Source organism: Lathamus discolor, chromosome 2 (assembly GCF_037157495.1).
Source record: "Lathamus discolor isolate bLatDis1 chromosome 2, bLatDis1.hap1, whole genome shotgun sequence".
In the NCBI taxonomy this organism is placed as follows: domain Eukaryota; kingdom Metazoa; phylum Chordata; class Aves; order Psittaciformes; family Psittacidae; genus Lathamus; species Lathamus discolor.
Window position 1 is genome coordinate 30,313,289 of NC_088885.1, and position 17,810 is coordinate 30,331,098.

At 41.7% G+C, this 17,810-nt stretch overlaps 1 protein-coding gene across 4 annotated transcripts in view; it reads left to right on the top strand.

The window, feature by feature from the left end:
- Positions 1-4,879: 4,879 nt before the first annotated feature.
- Positions 4,880-17,810, top strand: part of HDAC9 (histone deacetylase 9) — a 457,613-nt gene continuing 444,682 nt past the window's right edge. For all 4 annotated transcript variants that reach the window (XM_065666277.1, XM_065666281.1, XM_065666273.1 and 1 more), the window contains exon 1: positions 4,880-5,104. The gene's annotated coding sequence lies outside the window, so the exon portion shown is untranslated. The remainder of the gene's footprint in view (positions 5,105-17,810) is intronic.

Below are 17,810 nucleotides of genomic sequence, written 5' to 3' on the forward strand. Positions count from 1 at the left end.
GGATGGAGCACTCACAACCCCCATGGGCAACTGATTCCAGTGCCTCACCAACCTAACAGGAAAGAATTTCCTCCTTATATCCAGTCTAAACTTCCCCTGTTTAAGTTTTAACCCGTTACCCCCTGTCCTGTCACTACAGTCCCTGACGAAGAGTCCCTCCCCAGCATCCCTATAGGCCCCCTTCAGGTACTGGAAGGATGCTATTAGGTCCTCATGCAGCCTTCTCTTCTCCAGGCTGAACAGCCCCAACTTCCTCAGCCTGTCTTCATATGGGAGGTGCTCCAGTCCCCTGATCATCCTCGTGGCCCTCCTCTGGACTTGTTCCAGCAGTTCCATGTCCTTTTTATGTTGAGGACACCAGAACTGCACACAATACTCCAGGTGAGGTCTCACAAGAGCAGAGTAGAGGGGCAGGATCACTTCTTTTGACCTGCTGGTCACGCTCCTTTTGATGCAGCCCAGGATACGGTTGGCTTTCTGGGCTGCAAGCGCACACTGCCGGCTCATGTTCATTTTCTCATCGACCAGCACCCCCAAGTCCTTCTCTGCAGGGCCGCTCTGAATCTCTTCTCTGCCCAGTCTGTAGCTGTGCCTGGGATTGCTCCGACCCAGGTGTAGGACCTTGCACTTGTCATGGTTGAACTTCGTAAGGTTGGCATCAGCCCACCTCACAAGCGTGTCAAGGTCCCTCTGGATGGCATCCCTTCCCTCCAGCGTATCAACCGGACCACACAGCGTGGTGTCATCAGCAAACTTGCTGAGGGCGCACTGAATCCCACTGTCCATGTCAGCGATGAAGATGTTAAACAAGACCGGTCCCAACACCGATCCCTGAGGGACACCACTCGTTACCGGTCTCCAGCCGGACATCGAGCCATTGACCACAACTCTTTGTGTGCGGCCGTCCAGCCAGTTCTTTATCCACCGAGTGGTCCATCCATCAAATTGATATCTCTCCAATTTAGAGAGAAGGATGTCGTGTGGGACAGTGTCAAACGCTTTGCACAAGTCCAGGTAGATGACATCAACTGCTTTACCCTTGTCCATCATTTCCGTAGCCCCATCACAGAAGGCCACCAAATTGGTCAGGCAGGATTTCCCCTTAGTGAAGCCATGCTGGCTGTCACCAAGCACCTTGTTGTTTTTCATGTGCCTTAGCATGCCTTCCAGGAGAATGTGCTCCAAGATTTTGCCAGGCACAGAGGTGAGACTGACTGGTCTGTAATTCCCCGGGTCTTCCATTTTCCCCTTCTTGAAAATGGGGGTTATATTTCCCTTTTTCCAGTCGTCGGGAACTTCACCTGACTGCCATGATTTCTCAAATACGATGGCCAGTGGCTTAGCAACTTCATTCGCCAGCTCCTTCAGCACCCGCGGATGGATTCCATCCGGTCCCACGGACTTGTGCGTGTTCAGATTTTGAAGATGGTCTCAAACCAGATCCTCTCCTACAGTGGGCCCAAGGTCTTCATTCTCACAGTCCCTGCGTCTACCTTCTAAGACCTGGGTGGTGCAGTCAGAGCCTTTGCCAGTGAAGACCGAGGCGAAGAAGTCATTCAGAACCTCAGCCTTCTCCAAATCCTGTGTAGCCAGTTCTCCCGAAAGCTTCCTCAGGGGGCCTATGTTGTCCCTAGTCTGTTTTTTGTTTGCTACGTACCTGTAGAATCCCTTCCTGTTATCCTTAACATCCCTGGCTAGGTTTAATTCTAACTGGGCCTTAGCCTTCCTAACCTGGTCCCTAGCTTCCCGGACAACATCCCTGTACTCTGAAAAGAATCTACTGCCTGGCAGTCCAGGAACAGAAATGCATCCAAAAGGACTGATTGTTTCAGCAAAGAGCTGGCATATAACACCGACTAATAGGGTAGACTTATCTTTTGTTCATTCCTCAACAGTTTTCACGGCAAAGCGTTACTTCCATCTTACTCGGATCTGAAAGTTAACAGGCACATGTATGCTGGAAGTCCAGTTTGGTCTTGCTAAATGTGAAGGATTTTTTTTCTGTTTATCTCAATGAGTTTCACTTTTTGTGAAATGATAGCTTATGAACAGAATGGGAAAGGAACATAGCTGAGTATTAATTTTAACGGTCACACAGTACAGAACATCCTAGACATTCCTTTTCAGTAAGGGGATTTTGCACTGCTTGATGAGCCTTAAGTACTGCTTGATGAACTGTTATACCTCACTGCCTTTTTATTTCCTCAAGTAGTTCCTAGTGAAAGCATGAAACTTCTCTTAAAGCCATTTTGCCACAGTATTAACGATAGTTAAAATCTGTGCCAGTGTGAGGAAGATTTGCTGAATGCTACACAGTTGTTTGGTTTAATTTGTTTTTCTATTATTTCAATATTTTCAGTGCTTTGGGGGGGGGGGGGGGGGGGGGCTGGAGGAGGGGGGTGAAGGGGGGTGAAAATGTTTTTTTTCCTAGTGCTTTAATTAGGCCCTACCTTAAGTGAGGAACCATGGGGAAGACAATTTTTCTGTTCCAGCATGGCTTTCAACACCTTTTGTGGCCCTCCCAAAAATTACCTTAGTGATCTTCTGTGTGATAAATATGCAAGCTTTTTCAATTAAAAAATCCAGTTATTGTAAATTATAGGTATGCGAACAGCATCACAGAGCAGCAGACACCAGTTCACAATGTGGCAGAGATGAAGCTGGAAGGATGACTCAAGTCGCTTTTTAGGGATAAAAATGCTTTAAGGATTTCAGCACCTCATCTCAGGTTTTATAAATTACAAGTCATAATGCAGGCTTTCTCTTCTCACCCCCATGACTTCCGATAAGTGTTTGTAATAACTCAGAAAGGCAATGAGAATATAGGGAATGCTACATTTGAAAGAAGAGCTACACATATTCAATGCAGCAAATGAGTCAAGTCTATAAATCATATTTCGATCAGTAGAATTAAGAGTAGATAATGTAGTAATGCTATAGCAGTAGCATATCTAGCAAAAGCAAGATAAAAGTTCCCTGAGTATTACCACCACACCACTTCATTATATTATTAGCACTGAGTGGAAATGAGTAGGGGCAAGCAAAGCAATAACAAAAACACATGGGTGTCTCAGAGATGCCTGTTATTTTCCAGTACAAATTCAGCAGTTCCCAGTGTAGCATTGGAACAGCGACTAGCCTTTTAGAATGTAATTATAATGCCAATGCCTCGTTCAAGTAGACAGAGAATGAGAGTACATAATGAAACAAAAGTATGCATCAGTTTGAAGGGTATTGATCTGAAAGAGAAACACTGCTGTGTGATTTCATTAGCCTATTCGGACTTAGATGTATCTGTCACACGGCACTCCATGCCTTAACATCTAGCAATCCCATTGAAACCGATTCCCGCACCAGACAACAAACCAAAACAATATAATGAGATTCCTCTCCAAGTTGAAACATACACAGACACAGTTTTGTTTCTGATTTTGAGAAGTGACATTTATTTTGAGGGTCACAAAACCCACTGCCTACCACAGTTGACTTTTTATCTGTTGTATCCCTCGAGCAATAAATGACATTCAGGCCCAAATTCGAAACCTCTTTCTCTAGCCACCAGCTGTACCTTTTAGACTTAACTAGCTCTTCACCAGTCTTGGAAAGACCAATTTTAAACATTTGTTTAAGAAAAGCTAACATCTGAAACCAATCCGGTGGAAAGAATAAATATAATCAAAACATAAAAAGAGTAAAGCAGCTTGAAACTTCTATGATGAGCAAAATATAAAAAAATACAAATGTAAATTCCAAAGCCTTTAGAAGGAATATAGTTAATGACTTTTTTATTACTTAAATTTCCAAACACTGAACTGCTCTGAGGCTAACCTTTACCTGGAAGGAGAGAAATAAAAGGAGACACTCGTTTCCCTCCAAAGTAATAAAAAAATCTATCCATAAATTTAGGTTAAAGATAATTAAGACAGGTTCCATAGACTAAACGGCCTCATATACCATACAAAACCGCATTGGGAAAAGGGAATTCTGGAGACTGTTAATTTTTACCAGAGACCTAATGTGGGCTCAGAAAGATGGGCATCCTCTAGCTGAATATAGTAAGAAATATCAAGACTGGTAAGTCCTCAAGTGGAAAGAAGCACTTAGAGCAATGTGCAGTCACCTAGGGACGTGACAGCCCCAGGCACAGTAACACCCACCCCGCGAGGGCCAGGCAGCAGCTCCTACCCGTTCTCCCTGCGGGGAAAGCTGGAGGCCGGGTGAAGGCAGCGGCGGTGCCCTCCCGGGTGCGTGTCCTCACCGCACCCCGCCGGGCTCCGCTCACCGCTCCCTGGGCTAGCGGGCCGTAGGGTGAGGGGCAGGCGCACAGGTGCATCCCCTCCCTTGGGGGCCGGCAGCGGAACCAGCGCAAGCGACGAAAAGAATCGAGCGGCTCCTCCGCAACCGGCCGACAGCAGCCCGCGAGGGGCGGCGGTGAAAGCCCGGCACAGCCTCGGTGCGGCCCCGGGGCCCGGCCTTCACAGCCCTTTCCGGGCACCGCGGCCGCGCTCCCGCCGCTAACCGACAGAGCCACGGCCGGGTGGGAAGCAGGGCCCAGCGCGGGGGTCCCCATCAGCGAGCCGCGACGCTGCCCGACCCCGCCCGCTCCGCGCAGCCGGGCCGGGGGAGCCGCAGTCTCTCGAGTTTCGTGCCCGAAGCGCCTTCCTGCCCGTCTACCCGGGCAAGGCGCCCCGGAGCGCTACCCCCACGAGCGGCGTGGCGCGGCACTGCGCGGCCGGCCGGCTAGCCCGCCTGCCCGGCCCCCAGCGGCCGCCCCAGGGACCGCGGCACAGCCGAGCCGAGCCAGGCGGCCTCCCCCCGCCGCGCCGGGCGGCTATTTTTAGTAAATCCTCCCGCGTCGCTACGGGCTGCTGCGATCGCAGCGCACAGCGCCTCGCCAGCTGCCGCCGCCCCGCCCTCCGCGCACGGCACAGGCTCGCCCGACGGCGGCGAGATGGCCAGCTAATCCCCGCGGCAGCAGCCGCCGCCGCAACTTTCCCCCCCTCCCGATCCTGCCCCGCCGCGCCGGCGGAAGATGGCAGCTGGGGGAAGGATTGGAAGTTGCAGCCCGCGAGCGAAGAGATAAGGCGGAGGGAGGCGCGGGAAGGTGAGTGGCACCGGCCCTGAGTTCTACCCGGTCCCCGGGCGTTGTCTTTGACCTGTCGGGGTGGGGGTTTGGGAGACCTTTGGGAGGGTTTGGGTAAGTTGGGCTGTGTCAGGGCGGGCAAGGTGGTGGGGTGGTGTGGGAACAGCCGCCTCCCCGCAAGTTTCGCTTCGCAGGAGCGTGAGTGGAAAAGGAGTTTTCTGGGCGTCTGCTCTGCCTGGTGTGTGCGCGCCGTACTTGGCCCGGGCGCGGGGCTCCTTTGCCGTGCCCCCCTCCTGTGGGGTGCCGGGCCGCAGCTCCGGGCTGGCAGGGGCCGGTTGCTGGAGCCGCAGCGGGCAGTGAGAACTCTGGGAGCTCCCCAGGGTGCGCTGGGTAGCGGGAAGCAGGGGAGGGCGCCGGGGGAACTGCCCCGTCGGGGCCGACCGGGAGCAGGTGGGAGCGGCGCGGTCGGTGCGGTGCTCGTCAGTCAGGCACCGCCGCTGGGCCCGTGTTGGAGCGGCCCCGAGCAGGCGGTGGCCGGAGGGCGGGCAGGGTGCATCCCATCCCGGCAGTGGGGTAGCGTGGGCAGAGTTCTGTACAGTTGAATGTTCGGTGTATGCATCCCGGCAGGGCAGGTTCCAGGATAGCGTCGCTGGGCATCGGACGGTTGGGTGGTTTCCAGTAAGGGTACAGTTGTTTTGACTCGCATAAAATGCCTGGATTTTGATCTGAAATGGAATATAATAGCAGGCAGTAGTCATCCGTGCTTATCACTGTTACAGAGAGAAAAAAGCAGGTATTAACGTGTAATGCACAAAGTGCGTATTCATCTTTGATAGATATAGCCTGAGCTCACGGCAGTTTGTGATTTTAAGTGCTCCGAAGAGGTCTAAAACCACTGTTAGACTACATAAGGATTTAAGAGGGGATGAATGTTTAAAAGACTGAACAATGAGAAGGAAGCAGCAGAGTGAATTGTGGAGACCTACTGACATCTGAAAATGCGTGAATGTGCTTTTCTGATGCAAAAGCTGTTGAGAATCTCTGTCACAAACAGCACAAAACAAGTGCTGAAACAGAAACTGAGAAATTTTAAACATATTTGTCTTTCAACCTTGCCAGCTTTTGATCCTTGACATTTTGTTTTCTGTGAGAGAATAGTTTTGTGACAGTTACTCAGGATTTAATTTGCAAGCTCACAAAGACCTGTAAGCTCTGCTGAGAACTCAAGAGCAAAGGAAAGGTATTTCACATTAAGGTTTTCAAATGCCCTTCCCTATCTCCCCTCTCTTATCTCTTTTCCTCCATCCCCCCTCCAGCTCCCCAGCAGCTTCTCTAGATCTACTGAAGATAATTACAATTATCTTCTTATTGAATGTTTCTCAGTTTTTTCTCATGTCTGGTGCATTCCTGTATCAATGCCCTCTGCCTACATATGTTTTGTACCCAGAACGCCTACTTTGTTGAGAGAGAAATGCAGGCTTGTTCTCTGTCATAATACCAGAGCAGCCTTGGAAGGCAGTTCCATCCCTTCATACATTTCAGTTGCATGGTTATTTGTATAAAATAAATACCTCGATGATGTATGACTTTCCACTGTCAATGATGCAAATAATACACTATTTTAACTCCTGTTTTTCATTATGATGGCAGAGAGATGATCCAAAACATTGGGGAAAAAACTTGTCATGGCCTCAGTGAAAAGATGAGTTGTCATACTTACCTACCACTGGTCCTAGCTTCTTCATACAAATATTGAAATAACTCTCTTGTGTGTGCAAATGTCATTGTCAATTCAGAACTCTGAAAGCGAGAAGAACACTTGGTGACTGAGTTTATACCAATGCAGCACCAGAGTTAGTTAAGCCTACCTAGAACACTATTCTGGGTGTCAGATTCCTTTGTATTTTGGTATCAAAGTCTATGTGAATGTGTAAAACACCCAAATATTTTCAACCTGATGTTAAAATGGCAGTTTTGAGAAGACTAGTGTTTGTTTTTCCATTAACCTGCTTTTCCACAAATGAAGAGCAAGCTACAGGGTGCAATGGGAATAGTATTTTGTGAGCTCTTGTGTTTCTTCTGTTTACCACCATTTTCCTGTGCCCAGAGCAGTTCAAAATGAAAAGTGAAATTGTGTCTTCACTACTGAAAGTGCCAATACATCCTTCATTTGCTGCAGTTGCTCCTATTCAAATTTTCCTGGGAATAAAAGGCAATATTATGATTCAGTGGCATGTAACATTAAAAAGAAATTCAGTTATGAAAAATATGTACTTTTTAAAAATCATGTAAAGTGGAAAATAATTTTCATTTGTTCATCTCACTACCTGAGATAGTCCCATGGAAGTTGCTTTTAAAAATGTAATTTACATCCTAAAAATACTGATCAAATTCATGTTTACCCATCATGAAAATGATATGAATACCAGTTTGAATTACCAAGAATGTGGGGTGTGGTCAACTGTAGTTCGGTTAGTTTCTTAGTATTCAACTAGTGCTTGGTAGGAGAAATGTAGTTTTGAATATACTTGAATCCTGTGTGTATGAACAACTATAACCAATGAAAAATGACAGAAATGTTGAGATATTACCTGGTCACCTCCAAAATGGTAAATTAAGCACGTATTCACCTGACTGCATGTACTGCTGTTGTTTCGTGTAATCAATATTTAGATTAGATAGTTTAAAGCTACTTAAGGTATGTGTATACAAACTGCAATAGACAGTACTTCTGGTTTACAGTGTAGTCATAGCTGAATCATAGCTGAGAGAGGTTACTGTATCTCAGGAGTGAGGGTTTTTTCCCTTTTACAGAAGATGTTTGGAACAGATTTGCTGAGGGTTATGTGCTATGTCCTCTATGTGTCTTGTTTATGTGAAATTAATTTTCCATAGGAATGTAAGTTAATGAGTACTTATCAGTTTTCCAGGTTCTTCTAGGGTGAATAAGAAAATGGTTTTTTTTTCCTGTTGCTGCATTTAAGTAGGAAGGTACGTAATGCATTTGCCGGTTTGCATTAAAGATAACTCTCATGTAAAGACAGAACATTGTACTATTCCATGATGATATCTATTTGTCATGCTTTGGGGTTTCAGCAGTGATTTCCAGAGAAGAAAGCAGTTGTTTGTTTTTTTTTTCCAGAGAAAGTTGCATTGCTGAATCACTTAAGTTTAAATTGTTTACTGAAACTGGTATGTGAGAAAGGCGTTTTAAAGCTAATGTTACTTGATGAAATTGTGTTTCATTTGCTCCTATTTTGAGTTTTTAGGTTAGGATTCTCTTACATTACCAACTAATTTATCCGTTATTTGATGTGACTTACTTGGAACAAATGCTTTGTGAATGTGAGGGTGTGTTGGGTAAGGCTGCACGAGTGTTGACTTTATTACTGAAACTTTTATAATATTATGAAGTTTATTTGTACATGTTAATTTATAGTTTCATCTTCAAGCAGCTTAAAAATTACAGCCAAACAGCCTACTGTTCAAAAATAGTATTTTGGTACTTTGGGGACATTCTAAAATCTGTTCAGCTATAAGGTATGGTGTAACTTTCCAGTGAAGACATACCCAAACTTCTCCATGCTTCTCTATTTTTATACAATATACAGTAGTGTAGCTTTTTGCCGAAGAAGTTTGTCAATGCAAAAAGTTAACACAAGTTCAATAATGGTTTAGACAAATTCCTAGATGAAAAATGTAACAAAAGCTAGAAAACAGACAGATAATAGTTCTGGATCAGAATGTCCCAACCCTCAAATGTTCTGGATACTTCCAGTATTCCAAGGAGGTACCATTACATAGTTGCATTGTGCTTCCTTGTTTTTCTTTGCTCATCTGCTGTTGGGCTTTGGGAGCCAAGATATTGGGCTAAACAAATCTTTAGTTTGATTAGGTTTTACTGTTCATACTTCCTTACACAGTCAAGATAGGCAAGGTGAAATTATGCAATTTGGTAATTCCTTTATGAGGAAAAGCGATTGAAACCTTTTATTACACAGCCTTCAAGATCAGATGTTTACTTATCTTTAGCATTAATGCAATGTATTACGTGCATTATGAGTTGGGAAGGTAGTAGGAAACAAATATATGTTATTATCCAGTAACTTCTTGTTAATAGTGTTTTTTTTATAGAAACATTAACATTTATCATTCACAAATCATGATACTTTGCCGAAGTTTCTTTATAATATCTCATAACTATCAAAATAGTTTGGTTTTAAAGCTATTACACATGTAAACTAGTTTTGTTTAAGGAAATGAAATGGTCTTCAGTTAAGTTAGCTCAGAAATGCCTGTAAGAAGATAACTACTTACTGTACATCTTTTATTTGTCGCTAGTTCTTCAGTCTTGAAATAGATGATGCTGGATTCTGTATCTCTTAATTCAGTTTCTGCTCTGAGACTTAGTTTCTGTTTTAAGTTAATTTCTGTTCAAGATACAGAGTGCTTGTTCTCCAGAATGGATGACTCTCACTCCTGGGGCTTTGTTCAGCTTGAGTCCTGTATATGGCTCAGGCTGAGCATAAGAAGGCCTTGTCTAGTGAGTATCTTGAAAAGCGATCAGTCCACTGGAGACGTTGGCAGCCCTGAAGGGTAGGTCAGTCTTGTGTGCATCAAGAAGGGATGTAAAGATGCTTACAGACTTGTAATGAGAAGTCTAGGTATGTGTGCTAATAGATTTGTACATGGTAAATTTATACCTGTTTAAATCAAGATTATTGATAACTTTCCTGGGTTTACTTTTTGTTCAAACAAAAATCATACATCCTCTAAGCCTTCATTTAGTCAGCCTGAGTTTACCCTTCTGTTTTGTTTTCATGTAAGAATATCTCTATTTCTTCAGATATCTTTGTGCTCTTCTCAGTCCTTTTCAATCTGAATTTGTATCTCTTCAGTAAACGTGGCCAGAATGGTAGTCTGTGTCCATGGAAATCTCATTAGTGCCCTGGCCAAGGGTGGTAATACTCAGTATCTCTCTCTTTTTTTTTTTTTTTTTTTTTTCACTAAGACTTAACTGATGTGTCCTAGGATGTGTTCAGGTCTAAGTGAAAGTTTCATTTCCTGTAAATTTTTGCTGTGCTTATGATTATACCAAATCCCAGAAGCATTCAAGTTGGAAAGGACCTTAGGAGGTATGTAGTCCAACCTGTTGGTTGAAGTAGAGTCTACATAGAATTCGGACCATGTTGCTTAGGGATTTGTCCACTTCTGTCTCAAGACCTCCAAGGCACAACCTCTCTGGACAATCATACTCAATACTTAATTATCCTCATAGCCTCATATCTGATTTTTCTTCTTTATGTTTGGTCATAACCTCCTAGCTTTAGTTCATGCCTGTTGTCTCTTGTTCTTATGCCATGCATGTCTGTGAAAACCCTGGCTGCATCTTGTTGGAAACCTCCTCATAGGCACTGGCAGGCTGATGTTAGGTACCCACTAAAAGCCATCTCATTGCCAGCCTGAGCAAGCTCAGCCCTGTTAGCTTCTCCTCACAGAGCAAGTGCTCCAGCCCCTGACTGCCATGATGGATTCAGGAAGAGGCATCTTTCAGTTACAGGGTACTCCAGATGAGGTCTAGTGCTTGAGTGAAGGGGAGACCTAAAATTTCATATTGGTAAATCTACCAAGTAGTAAGTAGCACAAGATTTTGAAAATCTGTGAATAAGGCATTGAGCAGCACTGTACTGTCTTGAGACCATAAAATTAATATAAGCTGTTATGTGCTTTTAAGAATTTATCATTGCAGCTTACATAGAAACACAGCTTATTCAATACTGCTTACCAGAAAAGTTCTTGAATCATGTTATTTTGGAGTAGGAAATAATGTGACATTGGATTTTTATTTAAAAGACTTCACATGGATTTAAATATCTCCTTTATAGAAGCATATGAAGAAAATGACATGACACAGATATTCTGTATGTTTAGGCTTTTAATTATACAAAACTTAATTATTCAAGTTTTTGACAGTTATCATTGTCTCCAGGGTGTCTTAACTATCGAACTGAAACCTTGCTTTGACAAGAGGTGGGTGAACTGCAAGTGTGAATGTAAGATTTCCACAAAAAAGAAAATAAAATTGAACACTAAATTCCAAATGGAAAATAAGCATTATGCACATACCGTGTTTAGTTTGTAAAATGTATGCATTATTGGCATTTTACCCGATTCACAGCTAGCTAGCTATTCAGTTGTTAATATATAGCTTAAATTTAGAGGAATATGATGACAATATACAATAAATCCAGTTACCACTTTAATCTTTTATGTTTCCTTTTTTCGTAGACAATATAAGCAACACTGATTAATTAGCCATGCTATTAATTAAGTGGAGTTTTGATATTTCATTTTGGAGTTGAAGCTGTTTTGGGATATAACTACTCTATATATTCTCTGAAAACATACATTGAAAGATCAGTGAGTTGAAATGGAAAATGATATTCAATAGATAAAGGAGATAATAAAGAGTCATCTTATGTGGGTTAGGTCTGCCCAGCTGACCTCCATCATCCACACCAGAGGTCTAGCTGGAGGTTGCCACAGAATCCTTTTTGGCTTCTGTGTACTCAGCTCTCTTTCCGTACAAATCAGAGTTAAGAGAGCAGTGGGGAAGTGAAATTCAGTCTCATCAACAGCAAGCGTGAAGACACGGTCAAGATGCAGTCCTATGGCAATCAGGGCTGCAGAGCTGACAAGGGCGAATAGTTTGGGGAGGAATCCAAATCAAGATACAAGTCAGAGAAAGGTATTTTCATTTCTAATTGATGTATTTAGGTTAAATCTATGGATACCATCTGCATTAGCAGCCTAGCAGTCTATTCCTCTTGCATGTGGACATTTTTTGCTTGAAGGTAGATGATTTGCACTGAACACAGAGCTATTGAACATAATGTAACAAAGAAAAGCTGAATAAAATCTTTTAGAGGTGCTAGTTCTAGTATTTTAAGCATGTTAGTCTCTTATGAAGATTTGTTAATGAAGTAAGCATCAAAGTGAATACTCAAGTGCTCTTGATAAATGCATATTTCTTCCCCAGAGTCTCTTGGAAGAATGAAGTATCTGTATTTATTGTATGCTGTTGCACACACCTTGTATCCCCCTGCATCCGGCTGTTGTGTTTGTTGTTTTTGGTTTTGTTTTTCTTCCCCTCCTCTCTGAAAGAAAGTATTTAAGAGTCCTGTCTGAAAATGTTACTGGAAATTATTATCTTTTAATCGTTTGGAGCAAAGGAGTTCAAAGCTTCCCTCTGACTGGAAGATTAAGTTAGTAAGTGCTTTTTTTCATCAAGAAGCTTTCATCAGAAATTAGTGAAAAAGATACAGAATTAATATGATTAATGGGTGTGTAACCAGAGGTTTTTACTGCCTTTCAGGGAGATATGTATAACTGGAGCAATAGCAGCCTATTAATGTTATGAGACTTCTGTTAGGACTTCCAAGAGCTGATCAGCCATTCTTTTTACTTGTGCTAATGCATGTTGTTGATATGGATTCAGAAGAATCCGATGAAGAAAATGCAGATTTCAAAAGAAGATGATAGGAATGGGCATGTTCTGAACAATTTGCTGAGGAAGACACTGATATTAACAGTTTAAGAACCTTGATTGAAAAGGTCAAGGATTTTACTTATCTAGGAGGAGTTTTGCCATTGACTGTAATGAGGTCAGGATGTCACCTTTGCATGTGAAGTTTTCACCTCTTGATGGTATATTTGTATTGAGAGAAACAGGTAAGATTTCAAGGAGAGCTTTTGAAAGCCTTGTTCAAAGTTTGTATCTACTGAAGACATGCACCATGTGGCACTTAGGGACATGGTTTAATGGTGGACTTGTCGGTGTTAGGTTAGCTGTTGGACTTGATCTTAAAGGTCTTTCCTACCTGAATGATTCTGTGATAGTCATCTCTTAGCCAGCAGAAGAACTGGCAGGGGGGATGGAAGTTGGGATTGCAGCTAGCAGTAGTTAAGTGCTCGTTTAGTCATATAGGTGACCCAGAGATGCTGAAACAATTTATGCAGACCATCAAAGCAGTGGAGGAGTTACAAAAGTGTATAAAAAACAATTCTTGATCTTTCTTTGCCATCTTTTGTCAATTATCTTTAAATGTTTTTAGCAGATTTTATCATGCGCTGTAGGTACATTTTCCTGACACCGAAGTATCTACATGCTTCTGTCCCCTCCATTATTAGTTTTCCTCAGTAATGCCTAAATACAAGTTTATAGCTTCTTCAGTGTATTCTGCTTACATGCAAACAGTGCATACTAGTATGCATAGAAGATTTTTTTTGATGTCTGGCAAATGAAACCCTTTTTCTCTAGGCCACAAAGTAGCAACAGAGCTGCTTCTACAGTTCCACTGCAGTTTTTATGGAGAGTCTGTATAGATTGCATGTGAGAAACGTGGAAGTGCTGATTAACTTCGTAGTGACAAACAGCATAATTTCTGATCCTGCTTCCCCTTTACTTACCCTCAGAATGGTCATCCGTACTTTTGGAGGGAGCTGCTGGGATGTTTATTGCCTGTGTAGTTTGTATGCATCATTTCTCCTTTAATTTCTGTGGAATGTTTGTATTGCTGTCTTTGTAAGGAGAGGCTGGACTGGGAGAGAGGGCAGGAGACACAACTGCGAGTCTGTCTTTTTCAAGTGACATTTGGACCATAACTTAAGTTTTATGCATAGAAATGTCAGATCAAAATACACTTCTTATAGATCATGAAGCAACACAATAAATTCATTATTGTGTTAAGAAAAAAAGACGTATTCTTTGCAGTGATTTCAGTCTAAGTACTACAGGATAGAGAATTAAAAGGCTAAGGAAAAGGCCTTTTTTTTTTTTTAATTTCAGGCCACAGAAATATAATCAAATGAAAAGTAATCCAGATTAGAAAAAAAATACTTCAAATTCTGCTTACTTACTCTGATGAAGGACAGTTTTCTTGCATGAAATTAACTATGTGTTACGCAAGCTGAAGTTTTTCTTTTAAATCATCATACGATTGCTGCTTTTTCAGGTTCCTATTGCTGTGGTATGTATACAGCGATTTTATATTACTCTCCTTCATGAAAAAGAACACGGAATAGTTTCTTGCTACAGGTGGCTTAAAATCAAGCTAATGAAAAAACCAAAATCTGTCATTTATGGTATATATTTATATTCTAAAATGAATGGGAGCTGCATAGATTGCCAAGGACAAAACTGATGTCTAATTTATTTATCCTGTTTTGTTGAGATTTATTTTTTTATTTTTTTTTTAAGTCCAACATCGTGAAGAGATGTGGAGTACATGCGAGGCACACATAAAGCACAGGCAATGACTCTTCATCCTTAAAGCAGTTACTGAACATCAGTGCAGTGATCCGTCAGGTTTTGATATGCAGGCTGTTTTCCTCTTGTCGATAGACTTTATCCACTAATGTTGGTGCTTCAGTTAGACAAGGGAATAATTACCTATATTAATATTGGTGGAGCTGATATTACTGACACATATCAAGGTAAATCAGATAAGAATCTGACTCCTGTCAGGTTGCTAGCGATTCAGTCTAATTATACTGAATTAAATATAATTGCATATCATCATCCATTCCCCAGAATTTTAATAGTAATTAGATTTTCATACTTCACGTGATTTTTAAAAATCTGAAGCACAATGTAAATTCTGTGAAACTTGTGTAAATTTAAGTTTCTTGAAAAACTAAGCACTGTTTAAAGAAAATTACCTATTTTGGTCAGGCAGCTTTTGTCAGAAACTACTAATAAAGGCATAGAATCACAGAATCATGGAATGGTTTGGGTTGGAAAGGACCTTAAGATCATCTAGTTCCAACCCCCCTTCCATGGACAGGAACACCTCACACTAAACCAGGTCGCCCAAGGCTCTGTCAAACCTGGCCTTGAACACTGCCAGGGGTGGAGCATTCACAACTTCCCTGGGCAACCCATTCCAGTGCCTCACCATCCTCGCAGTAAAGAACTTCTTCCTTATATCTAACCTGAACTTCCCCTCTTTAAGTTTGAACCCATTACCCCTTGTCCTGTCACTACAGTCTGTGATACGCAGCTGTGTCTGGGATTGCCCTGACCCAGGTGTAGGACCTTGCACTTGGCTTGTTTGAACTTCATGAGGTTGGCATTGGCCCACCTCTCAATTGTGTCAAGGTCCATGTGAATGTCATCCCTTCCCTCCAGTGTATCAACTGAACAGCATAGCTTAGTGTCATTGGCAAACTTGTGTAGGGTTAATGTAAATAATTAGTGTATAATTCTAAGTTTTTTTAGATACTGGAATACTTTATTATGTAATACAAAATTGCAGAAGTTTCATATTTTGTTATAAAAAGAGGGTACTATGAAGAATATTTCTGTTTGAAAGATGACTGCCTTATCTGAGTTCTGTATGTTTACGCTCATGTAGAATAGGCTTGGCTGTGGCATCATTAGGACTGCAAATGTAAATACAGTTTTTGTGTAGAAGATAGCTGAAGAAATAATTGTTTCTGAATCTGGAATTCATATAGTTCTAACCATTTTCCAGCTGGTTAATTGTTTAAAGTGAAAGTGATGCTGTGCATATGGGCAGTAAACATTTGATGCTACATAGTAAATGGTGCTTGAAATAAGTTATGTTTCATTCTGCATCAATCTTCAAAATATGCACTGATACAACACTAATAAGGGTTTTGCCAGAAGAAATAAAGGGAAGTTTAGAGGAATGAATTATTATTATTATTTTGAAATTATTATTTGAATTTAATAATTGAAAATAATTTGAAATTGATATTTGAAATTATTATTATTGTGAACATTTTTAAGATCTGGAGTAGATGAGGAAGTTCTTTGGTTTAGTAACTGCAAAGTTACTCATTGTTGTGGTTCCCATTTCCTACTAGTAACAAATTGGAATCCTGTTATTTCACTGTATATTGATTTTTCTTTTGCAATGCATCTGAAAATTAATAGCAGCTTTGCCTATTTTGTTGCTGTTCTGTAGTAAAAGGAGAAAAAATAACCTCCATCCTAAAAATTTCATGTGAGAATAAAGCCAGTAAAAACTTACTGATTTAAATGGTAATGAATATTTCTGGGAAGCAAATGGAGGCTTTGGACTTGGATATAAGAGCTAACACAGTAAACTGGATTAGTCAAGATTATATTGGCAGAAAACAGCTAGAAAATACTAAGAGCCCGCCAATGTCACTGACAGAGAAGTATCACCTGGGAGCAATAGGAAGTGAATATGTAATCAAAGAACTCTTCATCACCATCCTGCCTGTAACCTCACCCTGGAAGCTGCAAGAAGAGGTCACTACAGACCTCTTCTTTGTGGCATGGTATCGTGGACCTACTACAGAGAATGTAATTTTTTAATCCCTCTTACTTGATCGAGGGCCATAGCAAAGGTCATGCTAGGAAATGTGTGGGATGTAAGAGTTGAATAATTTTTGCCTGGATAGGCAGTAGCATCATATAATAGTGAAGCCTGATTATGTCGTGATTTTTTGAAGGCCTACTCTATGTTAATGTTGAGTTCCTGATTAGAAGGAGTCCTCTTTCATGTCCCAGTGAAAAGAAACTAGATTTAATAGTATAATAGAATTTATTCACTCATCAGTACAGAATTCGTGGAATGAAAAAAGATCAACAGATCAGCCTTCTGTGCAAGACTCTAAAATCTGCCTTTTTGTCACGGAATGGGGTATCTTTTCCTCTTTTTTTTTTTTTTTTTCTTCCTATTACTGTTGCACAGAAGGTAATTATGGCTTTGTGTATAAGCACTAGAGACAATTTAGAGTCAATTGAATAACTGAAGTAAAGAATGAGGCAAAAAAGGCACTTTCAACATGTCATATTTTAGAACAGTGAGCTATGAACAAACTGGCCTCACCTAAAGGAAAGAGCTAAGCCCTACATTCTTTTACAATCACGTTAAATGCAGTCAATTTCAATTGGATGTTTCAGTAGCAAAGGAGCATTTTCTGCATGATTTATGCAGAAAGAATGTTTCTTTATGATCTTATTCAAATTTCAGTAACCCTCTAATTACTATGTCCAGTGGGTATAAATACTATTTAGATAAAGCAGAAGGCTGTGACTGTGTCTGAGCACGTAGAGTTTTGTCCATGATTGCTTCATGAGGGCTGGGATTTGTCTTCCTACACAGGAGAATATTAGATGCCACTCTAAAGCTATGCATCTGCGTTCAGTTGTGGTGAAATTGCTCTTGATTGAAGGACTAATTTCACTATGCATGCAGCTTTATATCCTCTGGATGCTCAGGCCTACATCCCAAGCCATTGCATCTCTCTGTAGGCCCATCTAGACGTCTAAGCATTCTTAAACATTCAAGGTGCTGGCAATATTGCCCAGCAATCCAAATAATTTTCTACATTTTTCTTCCACCTTCTGACTACTACACTGCACCATATCCCATAGAGAAGGATTTGGAGGCCAGGAATATTGCAAGGTGCCTGTGCACATTGTCTCTTCTCAAACCCATTGTAGACTAGCTGGTTAAAACAGTGATGAGAGGAAACATGCTGCCCAAGAAAAACAGCTGGCCAGTATATTGGCCTAGTGGCTATGCCGTCCTGTGTTAATCTCAATGCTATTACCTATATGCACTAAAGGGCATGCACTAAGCTAATATTGATGCATTTTGTGCTGGTACAAGACCTTCTTAAACATAGTGATGCCTCTGAGAGTAAGGATGTTTTCTTTTCCTGTGTT